The following is a 10,357-nucleotide window of genomic DNA, read 5'->3' on the forward strand; positions in this document are numbered from 1 at the left end:
TTAAATGAAGATTATAATACCAAAGAATTTGTGTTTGCAATCATTTTCAGGAAGAAACTGAGTATTATCTGACAGAATTGCAGGGGTGTCAATACTTTTGGCCACAACTGTATATACAGTTACATAGTTATTAAGGTTGAAGGAAGACTTCAAGTCCATCTAGTTCAACCCATAGCCTAACCTAACATGCCCTAACAAGTTGATCCAGAGGAAGTCAAAAAACCCATGTGGCAAAGAGTAAGCTCCACACTGGGGAAAAAAATTCCTTCCTGACTCCACATACGGCAATCAGACTAGTTCCCTGGATCAACGCCCTATCAAGGAATCTAGTGTATATACCCTGTAAAATTATACATTTCAAGAAAGGCATCCAGTCCCCTCTTAAATTTAAGTAATGAATCACTCATTACAACATCATACGGCAGAGAGTTCCATAGTCTCACTGCTCTTACAGTAAATAATCCGCGTCTGTTATTATGCTTAAACCTTCTTTCCTCCAGACGTAGAGGATGCCCCCTTGTCCCTGTCTCAGGTCTATGATTAAAAAGATCATCAGAAAGGTCTTTGTACTGTCCCCTCATATATTTATACCTTAAAATAAGATCACCCCTTAGTCTTCGTTTTTCCAAACTAAATAGCCCCAAGTGTAATAACCTATCTTGGTATTGCAGACCCCCCAGTCCTCTAATAACCTTGGTCGCTCTTCTCTGCACCCGCTCCAGTTCAGCTATGTCTTTCTTATACACCGGAGACCAGAACTGTGCACAGTATTCTAAGTGTGGTCGAACTAGTGACTTGTATAGAGGTAAAATTATGTTCTCCTCATGAGCATCTATGCCTCTTTTAATGCATCCCATTATTTTATTTGCCTTTGTAGCAGCTGCCTGACACTGGCCACTGAATATGAGTTTGTCATCCACCCATACACCCAGGTCTTTTTCATTGACGGTTTTGCCCAGAGTTTTACAATTAAGCACATAGTTATACATCTTATTACATCTACCTAAGTGCATGACCTTACATTTATCCCCATTAAAGCTCATTTGCCATTTATCAGCCCAAGCTTCAAGTTTACATAAATCATCCTGTAATATAAAATTGTCCTCACCTGTATTTATTACCCTGCAGAGTTTAATGTCATCTGCAAATATTGAAATTCTACTCTGAATGCCCCCTACAAGGTCATTAATAAATATTTTAAAAAGAAGAGGGCCCAATACTGACCCCTGTGGTACCCCACTGCTAACCGCGACCCAGTCCGAGTGTGCTCCATTAATAACCACCCTTTGTTTCCTATCCCTGAGCCAGCTCTCAACCCACTTACACATATTTTCCCCTATCCCCATTATTCTCATTTTATATATCAACCTTTTGTGTGGAACCATGTCAAAAGCTTTTGAAAAGTCCGTATACACTACGTCCACTGGGTTCCCTTGGTCCAGTCCGGAACTTACCTCTTAATAGAAGCTGATCAAATTAGTCTGACATGAACGGTCCCTAGTAAACCCATGCTGATACTGGGTCATGAGGTTATTCCTCTTCAGATACTCCAGTATAGTATCCCTTAGAATGCCCTCCAGGATTTTACCCACAGTAGAGGTTAAGCTTACTGGCCTATAATTACCAAGTTCAGTTTTTGTCCCCTTTTTGAATATTGGCACCACATTTGCTATACACCAGTCCTGTGGTACAGACCCTGTTATTATGGACTCTTTAAAGATTAAAAATAATGGTCTATCAATGACTGTACTTAGTTCCTGCAGTACTCGGGGGGTTTATCCCATCCGGGCCCGGAGATTTGTCAGTTTTAGTGATTTTTAGACGCCGCCGTACTTCCTGCTGGGTTATGCAGGTGACATTTAATTGGGAATTTTTGTTATCACTGATCATATTATCTGCCATGGAATTTTCTTGTGTAAATACTGATGAAAAAAAAGTCATTTAGCATATTGGCTTTTTCCTCATCCTCATCCTCATCCACCATTTCCCCCAGACTATTATATATAAAAGACTATTATATATAAAAATCTCGGCGTACGGATGCCATATGGATGACACACTGATAGTTTTTGTAGAAAAAGATCGTATCCTCGCATTGAATACGGATCAATGTTCAAGAACTTTTCTGCTTATTTTGGCCATAAAAAATGGACCGTATTTTGATACGTTAGGTCTGATCCCGGCCTTAGAGATATATACAGTAGTTTATCACAATCCTCTTTGAAGTTTTCGGTTTTAAATGAAATTGAAAATTCAGAATAAAGGGAAACTCTGTTGTTATTGTACAGAAATTCACCCTTGGCCTCACTGCACATTTAATGCTGTCAATCGTAAAAGCGAAGTTTGGCCAGAAAGACTGGACCTGGTCTTGTAGGGACCATATGAGAACATTCAGCAGCACAGAAGGGGGAGAAGGTAGATTCATCCAATAAGATATCAGGGATCTAGAAAGCCAACAGCATCATTACCCTCCACTTTCTCTTACAGGCCCATCATAATACTTTTCTGCAAATGATTTTCTAACTTGTCAGCACATTCTACGTATGCGGTCACTTTACTTTGTAATTTAAAGATCTGGGCAGGTAATAGTCAGTGTCTCCTAATTTTAGGGGGTAGGTGGATCCTCCAAGCTGTATGTTCCATAGAAAAGGGCTTTCAATGCCAAAAGCCATTTGAAGGTTTTGGGTGGAGGAGAATGTTGTAATCTAGAGGCAAAATGGTGATCACACGATTGTGATAAGACCGGACTACACGACCGATAAAGCAGCCATAGCCGGTGACTGAGAAGAATCTGTGACTTCTCTGCATTTAGTGGTTACTACTCACCTGGGTAGTCATATGTAGGAATCTGCTCTTTACACCGCTCATCACCCCTCACATATGTCTCTGTAGTATTAATATGGGTCAGATCTTCACCCTGAAACAAATATTGTAAAAGTCACAGACAGATGGAAAAGTCACATCTATGATCAGCTCTAATCCTGCCATCTCCACCGTTCTCATTACATAAATATAATTCATATAATACTGGGGGATAAAACAAGACTGAGCACAAGACCTTCACAGCCATCTACACATCATAGGGGAGATCTCATGACACCTTCTCTCCATCTACCTGATGATCCTGAGGAACATTGGGATCTTCTTGTTTACAGTCCTGTGGAAGAAGAGGACGGGGACATCTCTCTGGTGTTGTCCTCTTACTGGATAGATCTGGAGGAAACACATACATGGACTTAATTCATTCTTTACATACAGATAATTATATGCCATGTGTATTTAGTCCTGTCTATTACCTGGTAATGTGAGGGGCTGGGGAACTTCCATCGTGACGTCCTTGTACTGATCTTTGTGTCCCTCTAAATATTCCCACTCCTCCATGGAGAAATAGACGGCGACATCCTGACACCTTATAGGAACCTGACACATACAATGATACCGTCACCCCCCGATCCCTTCATAGCGTTACTGTATAATGTCCCAGCATTCCCAGCAGTGTCACCTCTCCAGTCAGCAGCTCAATCATCTTGTAGGTGAGTTCTAGGATCTTCTGGTCATTGATGTCCTCATGTATCAGGGGGTGAGGTGGAGGCCCCGTGATCGGTCTCAGGGGTCTTCCCCATCCCTCAGAGACAGGGTCCTGACAGCGCTCACTAGAGGTCTTCTTCACTACTGTGTAATCCTGGTTATGGAGAGACACATTAATAAATCTCACTACAGACATTTCCAGAGTCCTCACCTCTCCAGTTCTGTCCATCTGTTATTCCCATAGATAAGAATGATGTAATGTGAAGTCATCAGAATCTCTCACCTCTCCAGTAAGCCGGAAGAGGATCTCTAGGGTGAGGTGTAATATCCTCTCCGCCATCTTGTCTCTGTCCATATTCATCTTTGATGGGTAAATCAGGAAAATTCTGTTATATAGAAGATCTTCACTGAGAGGATCCGATAATGTAGAGACCTGAATGAGAAGAAGATGAGCTGATGTAACATCATAAAAATCCTGTGTAATAATACAATTACTGGAGATAATAAGGGAAACATATAACGATATAGTACTTGTAGATATTGTATTCTTAGTCTTGTATGGACTGGAACATACGTTGAATTACTGACAAAGACATCTCCTCCATTCCCCTAATCACTGGCTGTTACTCACTGCTTTGGCAACTGATTGACTGTAGGAATCACAAGTTTGTTAGGACTGAGCAGGAAATACAGAGACTGGCGGAGACCCAAACAGCAATGATATTTTTGTTATTTTACAGTATTTAGTTTTCTTCTTTACATCTACTAATAAAACCTATATATTTAGGCCACAGACAACAAGCAGTTTCTCCCTCGGAGTCGGCAGCTGAATACGTTTCTCATAGACTCATCTTCCATAACGCTAATTCTCGTCTCATTTACCGACACTGGAATCGGCATTAGCAATACTGCAGGAGATATTCATTACACGTGACAGGAGAAATAACTACTTCATGATGAGGACGACATCTTCATCTTCTACTACGGCTCTAGAAACAGATTTGTCCAGAGTCCGTCACTGACTCCATCCCCACCGGCCGTCTATATGAAGGTTTCCCGTCTTCCCCGCACTGTAATCTTCTATCACATTAGATCTCAGGTCTGAGTCACACACAGTAGTTTGAGGCTTTTATAAAAGATTTTTGGTAAAAACAACAAGATAGGAGATATCTGAGGCCAATGTCTCCATGTACAGTGTTTTGTTTTCTCTGGATATGATGTTTCTTGTGGGAATTTTCCCATAGGCTTCCAAATGTTACATAAAAAACATTATACTGTATAGAGGCCCCGTACTATGAGAGTAATACATGTTTCCTTGGTTCCCGTCTTTCATAGTTGGGTCATTTGTATCAGCGGAAAAGGAACAAAACCATTGTGATTCTTATAAGGAGACAACACAAAACCCCCTAAATATAACATTTTATAACAACCCCACAATCTGTGACTCTTCAGGGTAAATCGCTCTCTCACCATTGGATTAGAGCTGATACTATGAAGCTAAAGGGACTAAACAGACTTTCTGTCACCTCCATAAAGGGGCACTTTTCCGTGTTTGTCAGAACTGTCTGAGGATTATTAGAGGAGATAGTTTCCCCCAATTAGAAGGGACACCTGTGGATATTGGGGTCTTTACCTGCTACAGTTCTGGCGGGGTTTACTCGGTAAAGATGATGTTAGACAAACGTCACGATCAATTAACATCAGACTGAAGAAATATGATAGATGCTAGAGTGTATGGGCTCCTTCCAGGTGTGACGTCATTTCCGGGGGCGTGTCCTATCGGGAGGGGGGCGTGTTCTCCAAGGCGGCAAAGGAAAGCAGCATGATGACAGCTTGTGGACGCCATGGAGGTCAGTGGTTTCAGGGTGAAAAATGCTACTTGCCGATCGCTATTCGCTATTGGGGGGAGGCCCTGTGGTGGTCGACCTATTTGTCTGTGTGGGGAGTGACCCGTGGTGGGATTTTGGGGGGTGTTGCTTGCTATTGTGGGGGATCCCTGCAGTGGGATTTTGAGGGGCTCCGCTGCTGCTGGCTATTGTGGGGGACCGCTGCGGTGTAGTTTTGGGGGGCTCCGCTGCTGCTGGCTATTGTGGGAGACCCCTGCGGTGGGATTTTGGGGGGCTCCGCTGCTGCTGGCTATTGTGGGGGACCGCTGTGGTAGGATTTTGGGGGGCTCTGCTGCTGCTGGCTATTGTGGGGGATCCCTGCGGTGGGATTTTGGGGGGCTCCGCTGCTGCTGGCTATTGTGGGGGACCGCTGCGGTTTTGGGGGGCTCCGCTGCTGCTGGCTATTGTGGGGGACCCCTGCGGTGGGATTTTGGTGGGCTCCGCTGCTGCTGGCTATTGTGGGGAACCCCTGCGGTGGGATTTTGGGAGGCTCTGCTGCTGCTGGCTATTGTGGGGGACCCCTGCGGTGGGATTTTGGGAGGCTCCGCTGCTGCTGGCTATTGTGGGGGACCCCTGTGGTGGGCTTTTGGGGGGACCTGCTGCTGGCTATTGTGGGATTTTGTGGGGGGGGGGGACTGCTGCTGGCTGTTGTGGTGGACTTCTGTGGTAGGCGACCTGCTTGTGTGAGGGGGGCTGCAGGCTATTGGGGGACCCCTGACCTGCTTGTGGGGGGGCGACCTGCTGCATGCTATTGGGGGTGACCCATTTTAGTGGGGGGTGACCTGCTTGTGGGGGGGGGACCTGCTGCTGGCAATTGGGGGGACCCCTGTGGTGGGATTTAGGGGTGACCTGCTTATGGGGTGACTTGTTTGGGGTGGGAGACCTGCTGCTGGCTATTGGGGTGACCCCTATGGTGGGACCCCTGTGGTGTGATTTGGGGGCGACCTGTGTGCGGGGGACCCCTTTTAGTGAGGGTGGCCTGCTTATGGTTGGGTTTGGGGTGGCGACCTGCTTGTTGCGGGACCCCTTTTAGTGGGGGCGACCTGCTTGTGGAGGGGTGACCTGCTGATGGATATTGATGGGCCCCTGTGGTGGAGTTTGGGGGTGACCTGCTGGCTATTGAGGGGGACCCCTGTGGTGGGGTTTGGAGGTGACGTGCTGCTTACGGGGTGGACCCCTTTTAGTGGGGGCGACCTGCTGCTGGCTATTGGGGAGACCCTGGTGGTGGGGTTTGAGGGCGACATGCTTGTGGTCGGGTTTTGGGAGGGCGTGACCTGCTGTCTATTGGGGGGGACCCTTGTGGTGGATGTGGGGGGAGACCTGCTGCAAGCTATTGGGGGACCCCTGTGGTGGGATGTGGGGGTGACCTGCTTGTGATGGGATGTGGGGAGGCGACCTGCATGTGAGGGGTGACCTGCTGCAGGCTATTTGGGGGACCCCTGTGGTCAGATTTGAGGGCGACCTGCTTGTGGGGAGGCGACCTGCTTGTCGTTGAATGTGGGGAGGCGACCTGCTTGTCGTTGAATGTGGGGAGGCGACCTGCTTGTCGTTGAATGTGGGGAGGCGACCTGCTTGTCGTTGAATGTGGGGAGGCGACCTGCTTGTCGTTGAATGTGGGGAGGCGACCTGCTTGTCGTTGAATGTGGGGAGGCGACCTGCTGCTGGCTATTGGGGGGATCCCGTGGTGGGATTTGGGGATGACCTGCTGCTTACAGATGGAACCCTTTTATTGGGGGGTGACCTGCTGCTTACTGGGGGATCCCTTTTATTGGGGGGCGACCTACTTATGGGTTGGGTTTGGGGGGGGCTGAAGAGGGTTTAAGCTGGGTGGGGGGTGGACATCGAAGGGGGTGTGTGCTGGGTGGGGGGGGTCCACGTCCGATGGGTGTTGGACGTCCGATGGGGGTTTGTGGGGGTTGGACGTCCGAAGGGGGTGTGTGCTGGGTGGGGGGGTCCACGTCCGATGGGGGTTTGTGCTGGGTGGGGGGGGTCCACGTGTGATGGGGGTTTGTGCGGGGTGGGGGGTCTGCATCTGGGGGTTTCTGCTGGGTGGGGGGTTCCGCGTCCGGTGGGGGTTGTACGTCCGATGGGGGTTTGTGGGGGTTGGACGTCCGATGAGAGTTTAAGCTAGGGTGGCGTTCGATTGGAGGGGGTGTCTGATGGGATTTATGGTTGGGGCAGGGGGCGTCATATTTGGATTTACGCTTGAGGGGAGGGAATGTCTGGTGGGCTTTGGATTTATCCTGTGGGGTCCGCTGGTTAATGTGAGGTAAATGTTTCTGACTGGGGGAGCGAGGTTATGCTGTGTGGCCCGCTGGTTAATGTGAGGTGGAGGTTTCTGACTGGGGGAGCGAGTTTATGCTGTGTGGCCATCTGGTTGATGTGGGGGGGGCTAATGCTTCATTGGGGTACACAAAAAAAATATGAGTGTATGCTGCTTATGCTATGCAAAAAATTTTTTGAGGTATTTCCCTGTAGAGTAGGCCACACCACCAACTGGCACGAAGCTAATCCTTTTTAGCTTAATGTCAGTAGGAGGCAGACATGGGTCTGGACCACCCAGCCCAGTTCTGACTTAGGTTTTGGGGGTTTTTTTTATTAACGATTTTCCTTTTTCTTTTCTTTTTTTTTTTCAGATACGGCTTTTAAGGGCAACAGTGGAATTGTCACTCTAATCTCCCACCTAGAATTGTCACTACCGTATCATCTGTGGTCTACGAGGCAAGGCCCTAACACATCAAGAGTGTTTGTGGTTCCCCAGAGGACGGTCCATGCCACGAATCCCCCTACCCTCCGGCTCCCCCAGAGCCAGATAGAGTAGGGAGGGAAGACTAATCCGTTATGTGCCAGCCGCCGAAAGGTCTGCGTCCAGGTTATTCCATGCCCATCTTCATCATCGGTCTGTGAAGAATGATGTGTGATCTTCAGGACACATATATCCTACCAGGCAGTGAGGGGGCTACTTTAAAAAAAAAAAAAAAAAAAAAAAATGGACAGGACAAGTATGTCCTAGTTTGCCCCTGAGCAATATGGACGTCTCCTGGGGAAACCTTCCTATTCATGCAGCCTCCATGTTTTCCAGAGGCTCCTGTGACCCTGCTCTTAAAATATCCAGGCTTCGGTCTAGGACTTCTCTGGTGGCCGGTCCACACCGCCAGTGCCCTGAACAATCATGCACGCCAACTTTCTAGTGCGTCCTACTCTGCACCTATCAGTTTAAGAGTACTTCGCTTCTGCAACAGAGTACTAAAGTCTGCCTCCCAAGAGATCTGCTGTTCAATTTTGGTTGTCTTGGAAATGTTCTGTCCAAAAAACCGACGGGACAATTCTCCGACCCGCCAGGAAAAGACGAGACCTTCCTTTAAGCCCCCGTCTCACATAGCGAGATCGCTGCTGAGTCACAAGTTTTGTGACGCAACAGCGACCTCAGTAGCGATCTTGCTATGTGTGACACGTACCAGCGATCAGGCCCCTGCTGTGAGATCGCTGGTCGTGTCGGAATGGCCTGAACCATTTTTTGGTCGTTGAGGTCCCGCTGACATCGCTGAATCGGTGTGTGTGACACCGATCCAGCGATGTCTTCACTGGTAACCAGGGTAAACATCGGGTTACTAAGCGCAGGGCCGCGCTTAGTAACCCGATGTTTACCCTGGTTACCAGCGTAAATGTAAAAAAACAAACAGTACATACTCACCATCTGATGTCCGTCAGGTCCCTTGCCGTCTGCTTCCTGCTCTGACTGTGAGCGCCGGCCGTACAGTGAGAGCACAGCAGTGACGTCACCGCTGCGCTCTGCTCTCACTGTACGGCGGCACTGTCAGAGCAGGAAGCAGACGGCAAGGGACCTGACGGACATCAGATGGTGAGTATGTAGTGTTTGTTTTTTTTGGTAACCAGGGTAAACATCAGGTTACTAAGCGCGGCCCTGCGCTGAAGTAACCCGATGTTTACCCTGGTTACCCGGGTGCTGCAGGGGGACTTCGGCATCATTGAAGACAGTTTCAACAATGCCGAAGTCGTTCCCCCTGATCGTTGGTCGCTGGAGAGAGCGGTCTGTGTGACAGCTCCCCAGCGACCACACAACGACTTACCAACGATCACGGCTAGGTCGTATCGCTGGTCGTGATCTTTGGTAAATCGCTATGTGAGACGGGGCCTTTAGGCCAACCCCCTCCTGGCATCCATGAACCCACCAGCACTGGTCTGCTAGGCCTGGATCTAGCAGACTCTCTTCGACATGATGGGGGCGTTCCCACCTTGGATGTTTCTCAGGGTCGGCTGCCATGTCCTTCACAATTCAAGGCCGGTATTATGATCTCTGGTCTGGGACACCGAAACCTCAGACATCGGAGGCAGGCCTGGGGGGAACAGAGCCACATACCAAACCGACAGTCCAGCCCGCATGCACCAACAGCATACTACAGTTTTACAATACTTTAGAAATGCATAAAATGAAACAAGCAAAGGCATAAAGTTATTCAATGCAAAAAATGCAGTTTTATAAAATTGGAAATGTTTCTATATCTAATGGTAAAATGATATTTATCCAGTATTTCTATAAGTAAAAGTCTGAGATTTCTGTGGGAAATGGTAATTTGTTCCTCTTAAACCAGTTCTGAATGTAAATAAAACATTGCTCTGATGAAGTCTCCACATTGTATTTTTGCCTTTCATTTCATGCGCAGGGCAGGACAAGCCCATGATGTATCTGTGTTAAGGTACCTTCACATTAAGCGACGCTGCAGCGATAGCGACAACGATGCCGATCGCTGCAGCGTCGCTGTTTGATCGCTGGAGAGCTGTCACACAGACCGCTCTCCAGCGACCAACGATGCCGAGGTCCCCGGGTAACCAGGGTAAACATCGGGTTGCTAAGCGCAGGGCCGCGCTTAGTAACCCGATGTTTACCCTGGCTACCAGCGTAAAATGTAAAAAAAACAAAC

General features: G+C 47.9%; 1 long non-coding RNA gene and 1 pseudogene across 2 annotated transcripts in view; one reads left to right on the forward strand and one right to left on the reverse strand.

The window, feature by feature from the left end:
* Window positions 1–5,277, reverse strand: part of LOC143767709 (uncharacterized) — a 30,337-nt pseudogene extending 25,060 nt beyond the window's left edge. The window contains exons 1-5 of the transcript XR_013213742.1: window positions 5,162–5,277; window positions 3,812–3,961; window positions 3,503–3,682; window positions 3,297–3,420; window positions 2,827–3,213 (exon numbers count right to left, since the gene is read on the reverse strand). The product of XR_013213742.1 is annotated as an uncharacterized LOC143767709 (transcript). The remainder of the gene's footprint in view (window positions 1–2,826; window positions 3,214–3,296; window positions 3,421–3,502; window positions 3,683–3,811; window positions 3,962–5,161) is intronic.
* A 15-nt stretch (window positions 5,278–5,292) lies between these two features.
* Window positions 5,293–10,056, forward strand: LOC143767713 (uncharacterized). Its single transcript, XR_013213746.1, has 2 exons — window positions 5,293–5,378; window positions 8,051–10,056. It is a non-coding gene; the product is annotated as an uncharacterized LOC143767713 (long non-coding RNA).
* The last annotated feature ends 301 nt before the right edge of the window (window positions 10,057–10,357 follow it).

This window comes from Ranitomeya variabilis, chromosome 4 (assembly GCF_051348905.1).
Source record: "Ranitomeya variabilis isolate aRanVar5 chromosome 4, aRanVar5.hap1, whole genome shotgun sequence".
Taxonomy (NCBI): Eukaryota; Metazoa; Chordata; class Amphibia; order Anura; family Dendrobatidae; genus Ranitomeya; species Ranitomeya variabilis.